The sequence below is a fragment of the Nannobrachium achirus genome, assembly GCF_963921795.1.
Source record: "Nannobrachium achirus genome assembly, chromosome: 7".
In the NCBI taxonomy this organism is placed as follows: Eukaryota; Metazoa; Chordata; class Actinopteri; order Myctophiformes; family Myctophidae; genus Nannobrachium; species Nannobrachium achirus.
Window position 1 is genome coordinate 48,823,660 of NC_137816.1, and position 17,452 is coordinate 48,841,111.

At 40.1% G+C, this 17,452-nt stretch overlaps 1 protein-coding gene and 1 long non-coding RNA gene across 2 annotated transcripts in view; one reads left to right on the top strand and one right to left on the bottom strand.

Annotated features, from left to right (window-relative positions):
• The window catches only part of cdkl5 (cyclin dependent kinase like 5), a 111,150-nt gene that overhangs the window by 52,375 nt on the left and 41,323 nt on the right, over window positions 1-17,452 (top strand). The gene's annotated exons all lie outside the window — the stretch shown is intronic.
• LOC308288294 lies at window positions 9,048-14,171 on the bottom strand. Its single transcript, XR_013962184.1, has 7 exons — window positions 13,269-14,171; window positions 12,062-12,554; window positions 11,326-11,399; window positions 11,113-11,221; window positions 10,442-10,517; window positions 9,759-9,835; window positions 9,048-9,464 (listed from the first exon to the last, which is right to left on the bottom strand). It is a non-coding gene; the product is annotated as an uncharacterized lncRNA (long non-coding RNA).

The following is a 17,452-nucleotide window of genomic DNA, read 5'->3' on the forward strand; positions in this document are numbered from 1 at the left end:
CCGCTACTGTGTACACTTCCCCACTGGGTTCTGGCTCTATGTCTACTCCTTCAGTATTCATAGTTCTCTATCACTTTATACTTGTTTGGCCCTCAACTCGTTTTCAGCAGTAAGCTCTCCAGCTACCTTCCTCTAAATAAGTCTATTTACAGCATTTCCTCAGATTACATTCACTTCGGAAAGGTGTATGTAATCTTGGTAATAGGATATAATGCTGAACTGAGTAAACAGTGTAGAGCCCGACCGATATTTCAGCGATGTATCGGTAGTCTTTAAAGATTGCTGCCCTTAAAGATTGGGTTTCATTTTACACCCCTAAGTGATTTTTAGAAATTTCACTTGTTATTATCTTATATTATTACACAACCGTTGATCAACCATCGGCAGTCGGTGGTTCAACTTTCTCTATCGGCAAAACCTCGGTATCGGTCAACCAATATGACATCGGTGGGGCTCTAAAGCCGTATTTTTTATCTTACAGAGATTTTCAATCTTGTTTAGACATTATACAGTGTACCATGTACAGTATGTCTGTTGCGCAGTAGGTTGTTACTTCCCCCTTGGCCATTCACGCCCTGCCAGACTTCCTGTAGTTAGTTACACAATTTTCCTCTCCTGTCAATTGTCTTTTACCAGCTGATTGCTTCATCTCTGCTTCACTGAAAAACCATACTGTATTATCAAACCATTCACAGCACTCCACCCAGCTGCCTTTTTGTCTGTTTCTCTCTACTTCTCTCAAACCTGAGATATATAGTCTATACAGAGAATATGAAAAATAATGCGGTAGTTACCCCCTCTCAATAACTTCCGCTTCATTGGTTACATAGCCCTTCTTAGCTATTACCATCCTCTTCAAAGCCCTTCCTGCATATAGAGCCCGTCTCTACTTTAACTTTACTTCCAATAACCACCCCCTTCTTCTGGCTACTTGAATCCAGGGTGGTAGGTCTTGTGTTGCGTCATACTTAGCCATTTCACGGTTCTGGTTCTTTCTAGACTAAAAGATCGGTTTCGTATCTATTGCAGTCCCCTTGGGAACTGGAACAGTACACAGTTGCCACTGTCCCTGGACATCAGTCTCTTCTAACTTTACCATATTACTATCTGGTATTCCGGTTACTATGTTTCTTGTTCACCTATTTTGCTTTTTACAGCAATATTCCTCCTGTGGTTTGTGCTACCACCTATCCCTTGGCTCCTCAAATGGAGAGGGTCTATCTCGTCGTGGTATATTATTCACTCCGCATTTTCAGCGATATATTCCTTGTCTAGAGCTATCGCTCGTTCGACCACCTTTTATTCCTATTGACCCCCAAGGGATAGCGCCTCTAATAGACTGTCCTGCTGCCCTCCTCTCTGGCTGTACTGACCACGTACCGCCCAGTGTTTGAGAACCTTGCCAACAGCTATTCCTAATGTCCAAATGGCAACTGAACCGTCTTTCTGTGTGTAGGCAAAATACGCTAACGACCCACACGTCATGAATAGCGTACATTACCGACTACACCTAATTTTTGGGAATAGCCCTTTCTCTAGGGCTCTCTTCCCAATTCTTACTGCCGACTAGGATAATTCTCCTATTTGTTGTACTACCAAACCCCTAATTCCTTTTTTAGAGCTTGGAGACAATAAAACTTTTGGCTATCAGCTTAGCCTTTTTGATCCTTTTAACAAGGCGGTTCCTTCTCCTGGAACCTCTTTTCTAGCTTTTTTACTTTTGACGCATTCTGTGGAGCAAAACTCTAGATCGGGGTCTAACCACAGATCTTCCCACTCTTCACTGGGACAGATCACTTGCCCCTAAATCCATCTTGATGGCACCTCTTATCTCTCCCCAAATCATGCCACCAGTTCCACTTAATCTCCCCCTCGTCGTATCTTCCTTTCACGGGTATTTCTGCGAACCCGCTACTACTAGCAAATTAACATCTCCTGTTGATGTTGGCTATATATTTTCCTATCATTATTATATCCCCTCATCGTTTTGCCTTGTATAGGCCATTCGAGGTAGCTTTTACCGGTTGCATACTAGCATTTTTGGTCTGTGCTCTCGACCTCCATTATCCTATTTAGTGTCGGCAGTAAGTTTTCCAGAGTCAGAACGTTTCCAACGATAACTCCTATTTTTGCTCATCCTTAAGTCCTTCTTAATCTGAGCTACTTTTTTGGGTTGTTCTATGGTGTTAGGAATTTTGGTCAAAAATCCCATTTCCACCCCTTTACCTTTTGGACTTTCTATTGTCCTTAAACTCCTCTAACCACTGAAGAGTGGTCCGACCGTAGAGGGTTGTGGGTCTATAAACTAGGTTCAGGCTTTTCCTCACCTTCACCTACCTTAGCCTCTCTGGCTTCTAGTATGTTTATTTTCCTTAAACCACTAGTTTCCTCCTATCCCAGGGCGACAATTCCCTCGGGCCACCACTTCTCTGGTGCTCCCGATCCTTACTTTGCTTGGTTCGTTCCCCCTAAAGGCAGAATTCCCCTATACTCACCAATCCTCTCCAGCGTCGGTGTTCCCCTTTGAAGTGGTGCTCACAACAATCAGCTATCAGCGATGCACCGCAACTCAGGGGACTACACTGAAACTCTTAATAGGCCTAGAATACAGCACATAGATTACATGGGCCTTGCACATACTATATAGTGATGTTTCTTTTACCCTGTGACTTTCCTATACTGTGGGCAATTGACAGACATCACAGACATTAGAGACTACAAATAACACTGACACATATAATGTTTTTGTGAGTATATGTACTCTTATTGCTCCACTAGTCGCTGGCAATTTTCAAGTACTCACTGTGCTTGACATGCATAAGCAAGGGACATCACGGACAACGAATAACACTGACACATATAATGTTTTTGTGAGTATATGTACTCTTATTGCTCCGCTTGTCGCTGGCAATTTTCAAGTACTCACTGTGCTTGACATGCATAAGCAAGAGACATCACAGACAACAATTAACACAGTAAACAAACAAACAATTAACACAGTAAACAACACATACCACAAGGCCATTACCCACCATCATTGCTCTCCTACAGCAGAAATCTAGTTTTGTATATTCATCACCTAACTGAAGGTTTTTGGTTGAGTATCTCACTCTGAGCCACTTAAAGGGTTTTACTGCCCTCTAGTGGCCCCACGTTGGGCGCCATGTCGTCGCGTGGGCCAATACCGCTCATACAGCGGTCCCAAATAGTCTCTCTGTATAACAGGTTAAAATTTCCAGGTGTCTCAATCAAACCCTCTGTTCGATCCTGGAAATGTAATTAAGACTATGCGAATGATACTCGCGCCAGCTAGCTAACAAACTAAAAATCTCAAGGTGTCTCCCGTTTCAAACATGAGCATTGACTATGAACAACCCTTACTAATAATCAATACCCACTATCACCTTGATTAACGTCTGCTATCATTCTTAATCGCGTGCTTGTTGGTTGTAATTGCTGGTTTTGGTGTTTAAGATTTCTGTAAAATCTAGGGAGCTCTTCTGTGGATTATACCCCTTATAATAATCCTGGTCAGAAATATACCATTAAAACCTTGTGACGCAACGACCTCGTTTTACTCTTGTGAAGAAGTTAAAAACCCAATTAATTGAGAGTATAACCCTCAATGGTGACCTGAAATAATTCTAGGAATCTTCTCTTTAAAAGCAGGAAATTGTAAATTTATTAAAATAATTTGCAAGACAGTGTTAAGCGAAACAGAATATAAATATAATAATCAGGTAGACAGAATCGAAATTATGCAAAACCTAATTCAATAATTAACATCAGTACCTCCAATAAGGAATAATCACGAAGGTCCAAATAAAAGTGTTCAGATAACTCCTGATAGCGTATCGCAATCCTGTACTGGAATGCGTGGATCAACCACAAATGCTTATTTAATTCTAGAAGTACTTACGATGTCAATACCTAACAATTAAAATCAAAATAACTTACTCTGCACCCGTTCATTTGGAAGAGAGAGAAAATAAGTTGCGCAGGCTTACCTTCTCTTCTATAATAACCCATCAGTGAATGCCAAGGCCTGTTAACCAAGGTCATCCACTATCTGGGGGAGGACTCCGCTTAACTAATTCAGGCATAGAATCTTTGGCTAATTTTAGGTTCTAAGAATTATCTATTTTAGTATAAGTGCTATATTGTCTCTATTTAAACGGAGATCAAATTGATTCTCCGGGCTAGGTCAACATACTGTAACTAATGATAACCTCAGGTATTCAGATTCCATGCCCGAGAGCCCCCCAAGAAATCCTCCTTGTGCTGCATCTTTTAAAGGGCAGAGGACCTGCCCCCAAAGTTTCTCTCTTCCTCCATATGAACCAATCATACATAGTTCCTCCACCAAATTTGCTTACAATATTTCCAGAGTATCCATTACAGATTACAAATTACATTACATGTACAGTATATCAGCTGTTATTTATGCTGTGAATTTCCATTTGGTACATACAGTCTTGGCACATACAGTCTTGCGCAGTTTCTTCCCAGTCGACAGCGCCCTGTTTGCGTCACTTCCCTGTTCTGACACACTGTTACATAACTGCTTTTACAGTAATCAAACAACATTTGTGACCCTTTGACTTCTTCAGTGAACATGGTTACATCAACTGAAAAGTAAAAATATATACTGTATATTTTATATATATATAAAAATCCTGACCTTCAAAGATTTAGAAAGAACAAATATATATAAAATCTAGAATTACTCAACATATATATATATAAAGTCCAGAAATTAGTGCAATAGAATAGTAGCAAAACAACACATCAGCTCTGATGAGCCTCCACTTCTCCTATTCCGTTCTCCCTCCAACTCCTCCTCCTCACTGTTCAGAGTCTGGTTCATACGGTGCTCCCCACATGTCGTCCTCCTGGACCCCTTGCTGTTGGCTGTCCTCGTGTGCACCTGCATCGAACACTGCATCGTATACCCCTGCGCCAGTGATGCCCCTCGCTATCACTGTCCCTGTCACTGTCAATCAATATTGGTGACCCTCCTATGGGAATCTGCATTCTATCTTGCCCACCCGTTGATTGGCCCTCTCCTGGGTTCTGTATAGCCTGAGTTTGGGTCAGCGGGGACCTTTGGGAATGTAATTTTGGCTTCACGCACGCCACAGGCCTCTCATATGGGGTTTTCGCCCTATGATAATAATCTTCCAGAACATGCCTGGCCAGTGGGTCTCCTGCAGTCAAGACTAGCGGACCAGGCGCCGCGACAACTGGAGTGAGGCTCCCCCCGTCTCTCTCTGTCTGCTGTTAGATATCTCACCACAGACGCGTGTTGTGTAACTTGTGTAGCTACAGGGAGTGTCCTGAAAGTGAGTGACAAGGTGCTTCACTGGTTATTGGGACAGGAGGAGCTGCTTTTTAGAATCCGTTGGCTTGGAAAAAAAAAAAAAAAAAGAAAAGTCGGCTGCGCACTAAACGAGTTCATCAACCGGCAACCATATTTTGGTGTGTCCGTGCCCCAACTCTTGTTTTCACTCTACACAAAATATATTCATAAAAAAAAGTTCATCTAAAAGCTCACAATCAATTAGGCTTTATTTAGGAATTACATTTTAATATTGACCATAGCAATGATCTAGATTGATTGATGAATGGTTTCTTTTTTTTAGAGAATGTACACAGTGGTGTGTTCTAGGTTTTTTCAGAGGGTATACCATAATTATTCCCTCCCTCCCACACCCATGGCACACGCACATGTTGGATAGGATTGTGTCCACAATTCCATGCTGTATTGATGTGGTTTTTGATTGATTGAAGAATTTATTAGAAGTTTGCAATTGAAAAAAGTATAGATTCATGACTCACTGGTACAAGGTAAACTAAAAGGAGATCAATCAATCAATCAATCAATCAATCAATCAATCAATCAATCAATCAATCAATCAATCATCCTCCCAAGGGCCACTGGTGGTCCTCGGACCACTGGTTATTGAGAACCACTGCAGTACAGTACATAGCTGTTGGTTTGTTTACCACAGGCCAGTGTGCAGGCTCTCACAGTGTGGTCCTTGTTGACAGGGAGGGACAGCGAGTTCTAATCCTGTTGTCTGACCCCTCTGTCTGTCAACAAAAGGACAATGGCTCTGCAGAGCAACAAGAGACAACAAAGAAACCAGAGTGAGACAGGCCTGTGTGTTGTTGTAATGCCCTTATATTGAGCTACAGTGGAGGCTTGTGGTCCAGCATGAAGATGAACCCATTCAAATGGTTTACATTTGTCAACAATTGCCCTCTTTTGCTTTTGAAATGAGTGTTGTTTCTTGGAAGAACTGCCATCTCGTTGCTGGCAGTGCTTTTTAATATTTGTTTAAGGAAAGTTGATTCAAAGAGATCATGACATATATTCAAGTTGCAAAAATAAAAGAACTCTTTGGTCCCACATCGCCCTTCCATTCCCCCCCAACCACCCACCATCCTTCCCCACAAGGATGCATACAAACACAACTACTGTACAGAAAATGTTTTTAATATAATCTCTATCTGTCTATCTGCCTGCCTGTCCGTCCGTCCGTCCGTCCGTCCGTCCGTCCGTCCGTCCGTCTGTCTGTCCTGTTTGTCTGTCAGACGGACGGACAGTCTGTCTGTCTGTGTTCCGTGTAAAGCTCTTGTGTGTCTGTCTGCGGCTATCGGGGGGTAAACACGATGTGATCCTCGTAATGCTATCTTGTAACCATAGAACTCCTGGTTTGGGTTACCTTTTCGGCGGCAGGTTGGTCATGTCACGATGTATTGTCATCTTGTACTGATCTGTAAATCTAAATCTTTAAAAATGTTAAGTCTTTGAAAAAGTCTTTGAAAATCTTTCTCATATGATGACATACAGTATGGTTAATTAAAGCAGTTGCTTGGCACCAAGAGGGTTGATGTTTGGCTAGACTAGAGCACATTCACAGCATGATCAAATCCACAAAATAATGTGTCAGTCAAATTTGTGTTCCAGTCTTTACTGAATCCATAACCTACAATGTTTTTAAAAATCCACTGTTCTTGGCTCCCAGTGACCCAGCTGGCACACGACGTCAGTACAACGTTGGGACAACGTTGTACTCCAACGTTGGATGACCATTGGATTTTGGTTGTAAATGAAAGTTTGTCTGACGTCCTAACCTAACGTTGGTTAGACGTCAGAACCTGATGTTGCTTTGACGTCGTAACCTGATGTTTGTTTGACATCTTAAACTAACGTTGATTTAACGTTAATCTCTGATGTTACATAGACGTTGATTAAAGGTTAGACTCCCAACGTTGGATACCAGTTGTATTTTGGTTGTAAATGAAAGTTTGTCTGACGTCCTAACCTAACGTTGATTAGACGTCAGAACCTGATGTTGCTTTGACGTCGTAACCTGAGGTTGGTTTGACATCTTAAACTAACGTCGATTTAACGTTAATCTCTGATGTTACATAGACGTTGATTAAAGGTTAGACTCCCAACGTTGGATACCAGTTGTATTTTGGTTGTAAATGAAAGTTTGTCTGACGTCCTAACCTAACGTTGGTTAGACGTCAGAACCTGATGTTGCTTTGACGTCATAACCTGATGTTGGTTTGACATCTTAAACTAACGCTGATTTAACGTTAATCTCTGATGTTACATAGACGTTGATTAAAGGTTAGACTCCCATCGTTGGATACCAGTTGTATTTTCGTTGTAAATGAAAGTTTGTCTGACGTCATAACCCAACGTTGGTTAGACGTCGTAACCTGATGTTGGTTTGACATCTTAAACTAACGTCGATTTAACGTTAATCTCTGATGTTATATAGACATTGATTAAAGGTTAGACTCCCAACGTTGGATACCAGTTGTATTTTCGTTGTGAATGAAAGTTTGTCTGACATCATGACCTAACGTTGGTTAGACGTCATAACCTGATGTTGGTTTGACATCTTAAACTAATGTTGATTTAATGTTAATCTCTGATGTTACGTAAACGTTGATTAAAGGTTAGACTCCCAACGTTGGATGTTGAAAAAGAAAGTTTGTCTGACGTCATAACCTAACGTTGGTTAGACGACATAACCCGATGATGGTTTGATGTCATAACCTGATGTTGGTTTGACATCTTAAACTAACGTTGATTTAATGTCAATCACTGATGTTACTTAGACGTTGATTAAAGGTTAGACTTCCAATGTTGGATACCAGTTGTATTTTGGTTGAAAATCAAAGTTTGATTGACGTCATAACATAACATTTGTTTGATGTCAATCTCTAATGTTATGTAGACGTTGATTAAAGGTTAGACTCCCAACGTTGGGTTTTTAAGTTTGATTGACGTCATGACCCAACATTGGTTTGATGTCAATCTCTGATGTCATGTAGACATTGATTAAAGGTTAGACTCCCAATGTATTTTTGTTGAAAAGTAAATCGGATTGACGTCATAAGGCAAACATTGATTTGATGTAAGCATCTGATGTTATCTTGACATTGAATTTTGGTTGGTCTCCTAACGTTGGATAAAAGTTATTTTAGTTGAATAAAATTGGACTGACATAATCCAACGTCAGCTTGATGTTAATCTCAGATGTTATGTAGACGATTACTGGTTCAACTCCAAATTTGGATACAAGTTCTAATTTGGTTAAATGAACATAACCCAACGTTGGCAAGACGTCATCCTCCAATGTTGGTTAGACATGTAAGCAAGAGGTGCATTGCTGTCAAAACCCAACATTAGGTTGACATCAATGACCAAATTGGACATGCAAAACATCAGATGGCGTGAAAACCAACGCTAACATCACATCAACTTCCAGACATATGACAGTATGACACCAAATTGTGTCAAGTACTGAATAGTGAATAGAGGGTAGCTCACACAGCAGTCACTAGGTCTGATTAAGCTTGATCCAGAAAAGAACATAACAGTCCACCTTTTTTTACCTAAACACTGGACAAATAAAGAAATACATGAAATAATAGCACAGCCTACCTCAGAGAGAACTTCCAGACAGTTTCCTTTTTACTTGCATATGTCCCACAACAACAAAAAAAATATTAATAAAATATATTCCGGTGTGTTCACAACAAAAATATAATAATTAAAAAATATAATCCAGTGAGTTCACAACAACAACAAAAAATATTTAAAAAAATATATTCCAGTGAGTTCACAACTACAAAAAATAATTTAAAAAATGTATTCCGGTGAGTTGCCAGGTTATACTGTAGGTCCAAACAGAACTACCAAGATCCCCCAGAATTCACAGTGTCAGTTCAATCAGTTCTGAGTGCATGCGTTTGTGTCCCCCGCTGCCTCCTCTTGCCTGCATGTCCAGTGAGCTACCAGGTTTTAGGTCCAACCAGAACTAATTCAAGTTATATCAGTCCATAGTGTCCCTCTTGAAATGGACAGTTCCCCTGTGTCTCCCGCCTCTGCTGCTTTAGGTTGTCCTCTGCTTCTGGGTTGAACGTCATGACGGCATCTGTAGAAAAAGAGAATACAAAATATGTAACATGCTGTCATAACCTTACACCACCACATTGTCATGTTTTGCAAATTAAATTATTTACAGGTGTGTCTACAAGGTCACAATGCATACAAAAACTTGAAAACTTCACATCATGTTCACCCTCATAACCTTAAAATAACAAGAGTTCAGTTGGTTAAGCAGGCCCTCACCCAGAATAATTAAATTGTAAGACACTGAAAACCACAGAACACCCAAACATCACACAAACCTTATACTGTGTTATGCTGTGCATTACTTCTTACTTACTTAAAAAGCTTGGTCACAGAGGTGCTTCTTCTCTCCATCCTCTCAACGACTGGACCCAAGCAGACACATCACGCCAGCTAAGAGAGAGAGAAGAAAGAAGGAAATAGGTTAGACCAGGGTTTCCTAAAGTGGGTGCTGTTGCACCCTAGGGTGCCTTGATGCCAGTCCAGGGGTGTCTCAGAATAATCTGATCATCAATATCACTACATCAATATCAGTTCACTAAGTAAAACTGACCTGATTTGTGAGGAGTTATTTTTCCATCTACGGCCAACTCTCTTCTGCAAAAATAGCAGATCTACAAGCTCACAACATGTCACGACGCGCTGTGAGCTTGTAGATCGGCTATTTTTGGTGAACCTTCCTCCCAGAATAGGGATGCTGGGGTTCAAGTGGTTAAACATAAAGTATAAAGTTATTTTCAGTCAGTTCTAATGGAAACTGATATTTCTCCAATGGTGTAAGATTCAAAATATTTACAGTGTACTTCAAGGGTGCTGTGGATTAAAATATTATTTACAGGGGTGAGGTGACCCGAGTAAAAAATGTTTGAAACCCCCTGGGTTAGACACCAAATCAAAGACACTTGCCATTGTATCAAAGGGAAGGACATGTTTTGCCCAATTACATTATTTATAGATTGGTGTGTGCCAATTGTCTGTCCTTGGTCAACATGAAGTTACCTTGTATTGCTCTAAAATACATCAGTCTTCTCCAAAGCCACCTTCCTTTTCCCCCTTCATGTGGTTACCGAAGAGCCTGAAGAAAAACATATGACATTTTTGTGAACAATATAGTAGGGTAAGGTTCTTTTGTAAACATGGCATAATCTCTTGATCCCTTGTTGATCAGGTGGCCCAGGGTGGTCCGCTTTTTTAAACCCTCTACACCAAATCTGCTCAGCAACAGCAGGTCTACAAGCTACATTCATGCAAAATTGTATTTATTTATTTTCACATAATTTTCACATATCATGACATTGTCATAAGAGGGGGTTCCAGTGGTTAAGCTGCGAAAAAATGAAAACATGCAGACAGGCCATCGCCTAGAATAATTAAACAAATAATTATGCAGACACTGAAAACCACATCACACAAGGGTTAATTCATATTGTATGTTGAAACATGCAGAGAGGGAAGCAAGCACATCTCCAAAGATTTACAGGTGCCGAACCAAGGAATATATAATATACACACCATGGAAGGAGGAGGTTCACACACTGTTCCAGAGCTCCAGTAAATAGTTTATTAGGATAGAATAATAACTATTTACCGGAGCTCTGGAACAGTGTGCGAACCTCCTCTTCTTCCATGTTGAAACATGCACTTTATACTGTGACTCATATAAAGCCTACCAAGGTCTTAAAAGCTTGGTCATCACAGAGATGTTGCTCCTCTCTCCATCCTCTATCCTGTCAACCACTGGCACCAGGTCCGAAAGGACTATCAGACACGTCACGCCACCTGAGAGAGAAAGAGAGGTTAGACACCCAATCAAAGCGTTATAATTTTCCATCGCACAACAGTTTGTAGATTGGCTATTTAGTACAAAACAATGATCAGACTACCTGGTTGTTATCTCCCAAGAGTAGAAACCACCATGTCTATCCCAAAGGAAAGGCGGGACAAGCACAGCAGACACCTGAGAGAGAGAGAGAGGGAGAAGTGAAAACAGACTAGTGACTAGTTCATACATGTTTGCTTCCACATAAGACAGGACTGGACACTGCGTCACAAGAACAAGCAGCCACCCAATGTACGGCACCTGAGACACAGAGAGAAAGGAAATAAAATCAGCACAAAAAGAAAGGAAACTTGACTTCGGTCCATTATATCTCCCCTTTAATAATACCAATTTGTATTGTTTTATATCATTTTTATCATTGATTCGTCACCTTTACAACAAAGTACAGCTTGTAAGCATCGGGCATTCGAGGCATGAGCTACACAACCTAACGTGTGGGTAGCGCCGATCAAGGTTTTGCCAAAATGGCTTGCAATATTGTTCTGCTGGCATTTACTCTCATTGTGGGCTTCCCTGACACTGAGCTTAAAATTAACAAAGTGTAAAAATGGTCAACATGTGTTGTTTTTTCTTTTCCTTATTACTGTGGGAGAGTTGAAAGAACCTCTCTCCAAACTCTTACATACCATTCAGCAGTTTTAGAGTGCAATCATTCAATCATTAAAGGGGAGATATAATGGACCGAAGTCACAAAAATAGCTGATCTACAAGCACACACAATGTGAGGCTGTAGAATGGCTTCTCAGTTCAAATAAATTATTATTAATTAAGTAAATTACCTGGTTGGCTTAGCTCCCAGGATCACCTCATACCACCACAGAGACACCTCATGTAACAGAGAGAGAGTGAAAAAGGAAATGAATAGGTTAGATTTTATCATACTCCATCAAACAACAATGTTGCATTAGACACAAAATTATCTACAAGAACACATTGCATAATATGAGCATGTACAGTATATTATTTAGTACTTGACTAGTTCCTGCAGTGATTGGCTGCAGTAGATTGGCATTCAGACGTGTTTGTAACACCTGTGAAGTGCAGCTTTGGCAGTAAAGGGTAAGAAGAGAAGGAGAAGTCTCATGCAAAAGTCATGCTGTATTCTATATTGGATCTTGGATATTATACCACAGGATGAAGATACCTTTTATTTTCCTATTGTGGATTACTACTGGATTTCCTGGATTAAAAAGGACTTTGCTAAAGGGTGGTAAGAGGAGACTTAACCTACCATATTGCATAGACTGGTTTTCTTTTCGACGTTGGAATTTTCTGTTGACAGAAGAAAAACAAAAGTTGAAAGACTACAAAATACATTACAAATGAGCCATGTACCACACACACACACACACACACACACACACACACACACACACACACACACACACACACACACACACACACACACACACACACACACACACACACACTCCTGTTAATCAGCTCCCACTCCCACTTTGAGAACCATGGCACAAAATCAGTGTTTGTCAATTATGCATTTGAGCCATGGACCACCATTTAGTGAGATTTAGCCTCTCAGTCTCATACCCAATAATTTAGGAATACAGATCATGTGTAAAAAATAATTTAGCTTGTACATTTGGTTTGATTTTACAGTAATTAAAAGATCTATAGGGTCCATTTGGTTATCAACTCCCCATCATTTAGCTGGGGACCACCTGGAAGGCTGGAACCAACCTAACATTACTAAACAAACACTATATAAATAGCAATGATTACTGTCACAATAACACTATTTAACTGCTGAATAAATAATGGACCTTGGAAACATTATATAATGGAAACTTTTTTACAGGAATGAGGGTTCCTGTCACATATTAAAAGGGGTCTGCAGCCAAATAGTCATTTTGGATTTTGGGGTCCTTGACATGAAAAGGGCTGAAAACACTGGAGTATGAATTGTAAATAGTGAAGTTGTAAAAAGTACTGGAAGCAAAAGCAATCAATTAAAATAGCTTTACATACCTGTGTCATCTCCCTGCTCCAAAACTCCTTCTCTGTGTGCAAAAAGTCTCCATAATGTAGATTTAATCCCACAAATAGACTGGCAGCAACCTATCTTCCTGTTCAACAATCAACAGTGATTTTATTTAGTTTAGTTTTATCTTAAATCACTTTTAGACAAGCAGCTCTCAATGCTTGCTGTTGGTGACAAATGTAACTGCTGTGTGCTGGTTTGGATTCAAAGTGGGGGTGTGCTCTCAGCAGAGCCAGTGGTAGCTGGCCACATCACAGTCACATGACACACAGCCAATCAGGCATTTGCAATTGCATTGTGGGCAGTGTAGTTGATTTTCAAACTGCTTTCCATAAACACACATATATTGTGTTCCTCTCTGTAACTACAAAGATGGCTCCCTTCATCTTTCATATGTTTCCTCCAAACTATAATATCCCAAAAGATAGGCATTAAAATGTGTTTTAATCAGATTTAATTACAGATGATAATTTGCTTGTATAACCAATGTCTGCCCAACATTATTTTACTAACGTCCACATAACGTTGAAGTCTAACATCATCAGACGTTGATATTTGGTTGGTTTTAGGTTGTGTTGGTAACTAACCAATAACCAACGTCTGTTCAACGTATTATCCCAACGTCAGGTTGACGTCAGGATGATGTTTTTATTGTATTATACTCATTTCAAGCAGGATAGTTTTATATTAAGCTTCTGAAGCATTGAGGAATACAGTATGGTAGTGGATCTCAAACATTTCAAAGAAGAAACATTTCCATTAGAGAAGATTTTGATGAGTCAAGCAGTGATTCTCAACTATTTTAATTGCAAGAACCCCAGTTTGACATGCATTAGTCTAAGTACGGACCTCCATTTTATGGCATTTCTATCTGAGACCCCAATTTATTGTAAAATCAATGTTAATGGGTCCATTTTGGTTCCATTTGTACACTCTATGAGTTACCCATAAGGGTCCATTTCATTCCTAACTATCATTTAGCAGGGGACCCCCTGGAACTCCCTCAAGGACCCCACTTCGAGAACTAATGCAGTTAATATCAGGTTGCCATTCCATATATCTTTACTGTTTTTAAACCATTAAGACATAAGGTCGATACCTTCTAAAGCCTGACCTAAGTTTTCAGAAAAAAACAACACAAAAATGTGTTCCCCGCCTGAGGGATAAAACAGGGGTTCCCGTCCATAATGGGTTGTGTATGTTGGGCTGATTTGTACACTTTGTTCTATGTCACATCTATAATGTTTTACATTGATAAACTTCATAGTTAATAGTATGCAGTATTAAACTGTGGATACCCCAGGCTGGCTTGCGGTGGACATTTTTGTCTGAATGATATTTTTGCCATGGAGTGGACAATAATGTTACCAGTAGCACACAAAGAGCCAGTCTCAAATGTCTACTAGCACAGTGGTTCTCAAAGCAGGTTGAGAGGGACCTCAAAGTTCCTTGAATGCGGTCCAAATCGAACATTACAGGTCTGTAACTCTGAGAGTGTATGGAACCAAATGGACCCATAAACACTCTCAGAGTTATGGGTCCTTAAAAATAATAATAATACAAATAAATTGAGAACCACTGTACTAGTGGAATATAGTGTCATACATATCCTGAAGAAACCCTGGAGACTGGGACAGAAATTTAGTCTCATGATCAAAATTACAACATTGTTATTTAAAAACAAAATCTAAAATCTACCATGGTCAAAGGCAAGTCTCGCCACATGTGTCAATGTACAGACATTGATGATCCCTGTGCCAGGAGATATTATGGGATATGTTGTTTTTATCTTTAAATGGGTATACCCCATTTGATGGTGTCCCATAGATGTTCAACAATGACCTATTACAGCTGAGGTCAAGACCTTTCCATTAACAGTTAGCCATTTCTAGCCTATGTAAGCCCTTCTGTGGCTGAATGATATGCCTTTAATCATGGACTCTAGGCAAGATTCAGAGGTCATTATCACAGCATTCTGCTGTGTACTGTTAGATAAGCATCATGGTGTGCCTATCTGTCTGTCTGTCTTTCTCTCTTTATCGCCCGAGTTTAGGCCACAATGCATTTTGTTATACCCCCACTGAAGAAATATAGGCCTACTTGTCCTCTAAGTTCCTGTCATTTCAGATTAGATACACTAGCTCTTATTTAGGATTCAAAACATTGAAATTGAAATGGTCTTGGACTTTAAGGACAACCCACATTCATTTATAATCGGCACTGTTGCGGCCTATCTTTAGTTTTTTGTTGAGCCAATGTAATGGTACGCTGGACCAATGAAGTGGCTAGTGTCCTCAGGGGTTGCTTATCAAGGAACTTTGACATTCTTGCTAGATACCTTGTTCACTATGTCCATGCCAATAAACTCCCCCGTTATACTGGTCTTGTTCACATCCAAGATTAACTGAATGCTCATGCTTACCTGTAACTACCATTACATTCAAGAGAGACACTGATAGTCCAATGAATGCTATGATCCAAATTAATTTAATTTCATAAACATTCAGATGTCCCTAACTGTAATGACACCTTACTGTCCCTTAAACTGCATACTTTATGTGGTCTTTAACCAGAGATGTTCTGTTTTTATCCCCAGCAAAGCATAATCCTTTGCAATGCATACAGCATTGTAAGTTAAGCAGTCAACCTGACGTTGGGATAATACGTTGAACACACGTTGGTTATTGGTTAGTTACCAACACAACCTAAAACCAACCAAATATCAACGTCTGATGATGTTAGACTTCAACGTTATGTGGACATTAGTAAAATAACATTGGGCAGACATTGAGGTTTGGTCTAATACCGACAACAGCATCTGAGTATTCAACGTCAACCTGACGTTGGGATAATACGTCGAACAGACGTTGGTTATTGGTCAGTTACCAACACAACCTAAAACCAACCAAATATCAACGTCTGATGATGTTAGACTTCAACGCTGTGTGGACGTTGTCATAATACCGTTGGGCAGACACTGAGGTTTGGTCGAATATCCGACAACAGCATGTCAGTGATTCAACATCAGCCTGATGTTGGGAAAACACGTTGAACACACGTTGGTTATTCGTTAGTTACCAACACAACCTAAAACCAACCAAATATCTATGTCTAATGATGTTAGACTGCAACGTTGTGTGGACGTTGTCATGATAACGTTGGGCAGACATTGAGGTTTGGTCAAAAATCCGACAAGAGCATGTCAGTGTTCGACGTCAATATGACGTTGGGATTATACGTTGAACAGACGTTGGTTATTGGTTAGTTACCAACACAACCTAAAACCAACCAAATATCTATGTCTAATGATGTTAGACTGCAGCGTTGTGTGGACGTTGTCATGATAACGTTGGGCAGACATTGAGGTTTGGTCAAAAATCCGACAAGAGCATGTCAGAATTCGACATCAACCTGACGTTGGGATAATACATTGAACAGACGTTGGTTATTTGTTAGTTACCAACACAGCCTAAAACCAACCAAATATCAACGTCCGATGATGTTAGACTTCAACGTTATGTGGACGTTAGTAAAATAACGTTGGGCAGACATTGAGGTTTGGTCTAATACCGACAACAGCATCTGAGTATTCAACGTCAACCTGACGTTGGGATAATACGTCGAGCAGACGTTGGTTATTGGTCAGTTACCAACACAACCTAAAACCAACCAAATATCAACGTCTGATGATGTTAGACTGCAACGTTGTGTGGACGTTGTCATGATAACGTTGGGCAGACATTGACGTTTGGTCAAATATCAGACAAGAGCATGTCAGAATTCAACATCAATATGACGTTGGGATAATACGTTGAACAGACATTGGTTATTGGTTAGTTACCAACGCAACCTAAAACCAACCAAATATCAGCGTCTGATGATGTTAGACTGCAACGTTGTGTGGACGTTGTCATAATAACATTGGGCAGACATTGATGTTTGGTCAAAAATCCGACAACAGCATGTCAGTATTCGACGTCAAGATGATGCTGGAATAATAAGTCGAACAGACGTTGGTTATTGGTCAGTTACCAACACAACCTAAAACCAACCAAATATCAACGTCTGATGATGTTAGACTTCAACGTTATGTGGACGTTAGTAAAATAACGTTGGGCAGACATTGAGGTTTGGTCTAATACCGACAACAGCATCTGAGTATTCAACGTCA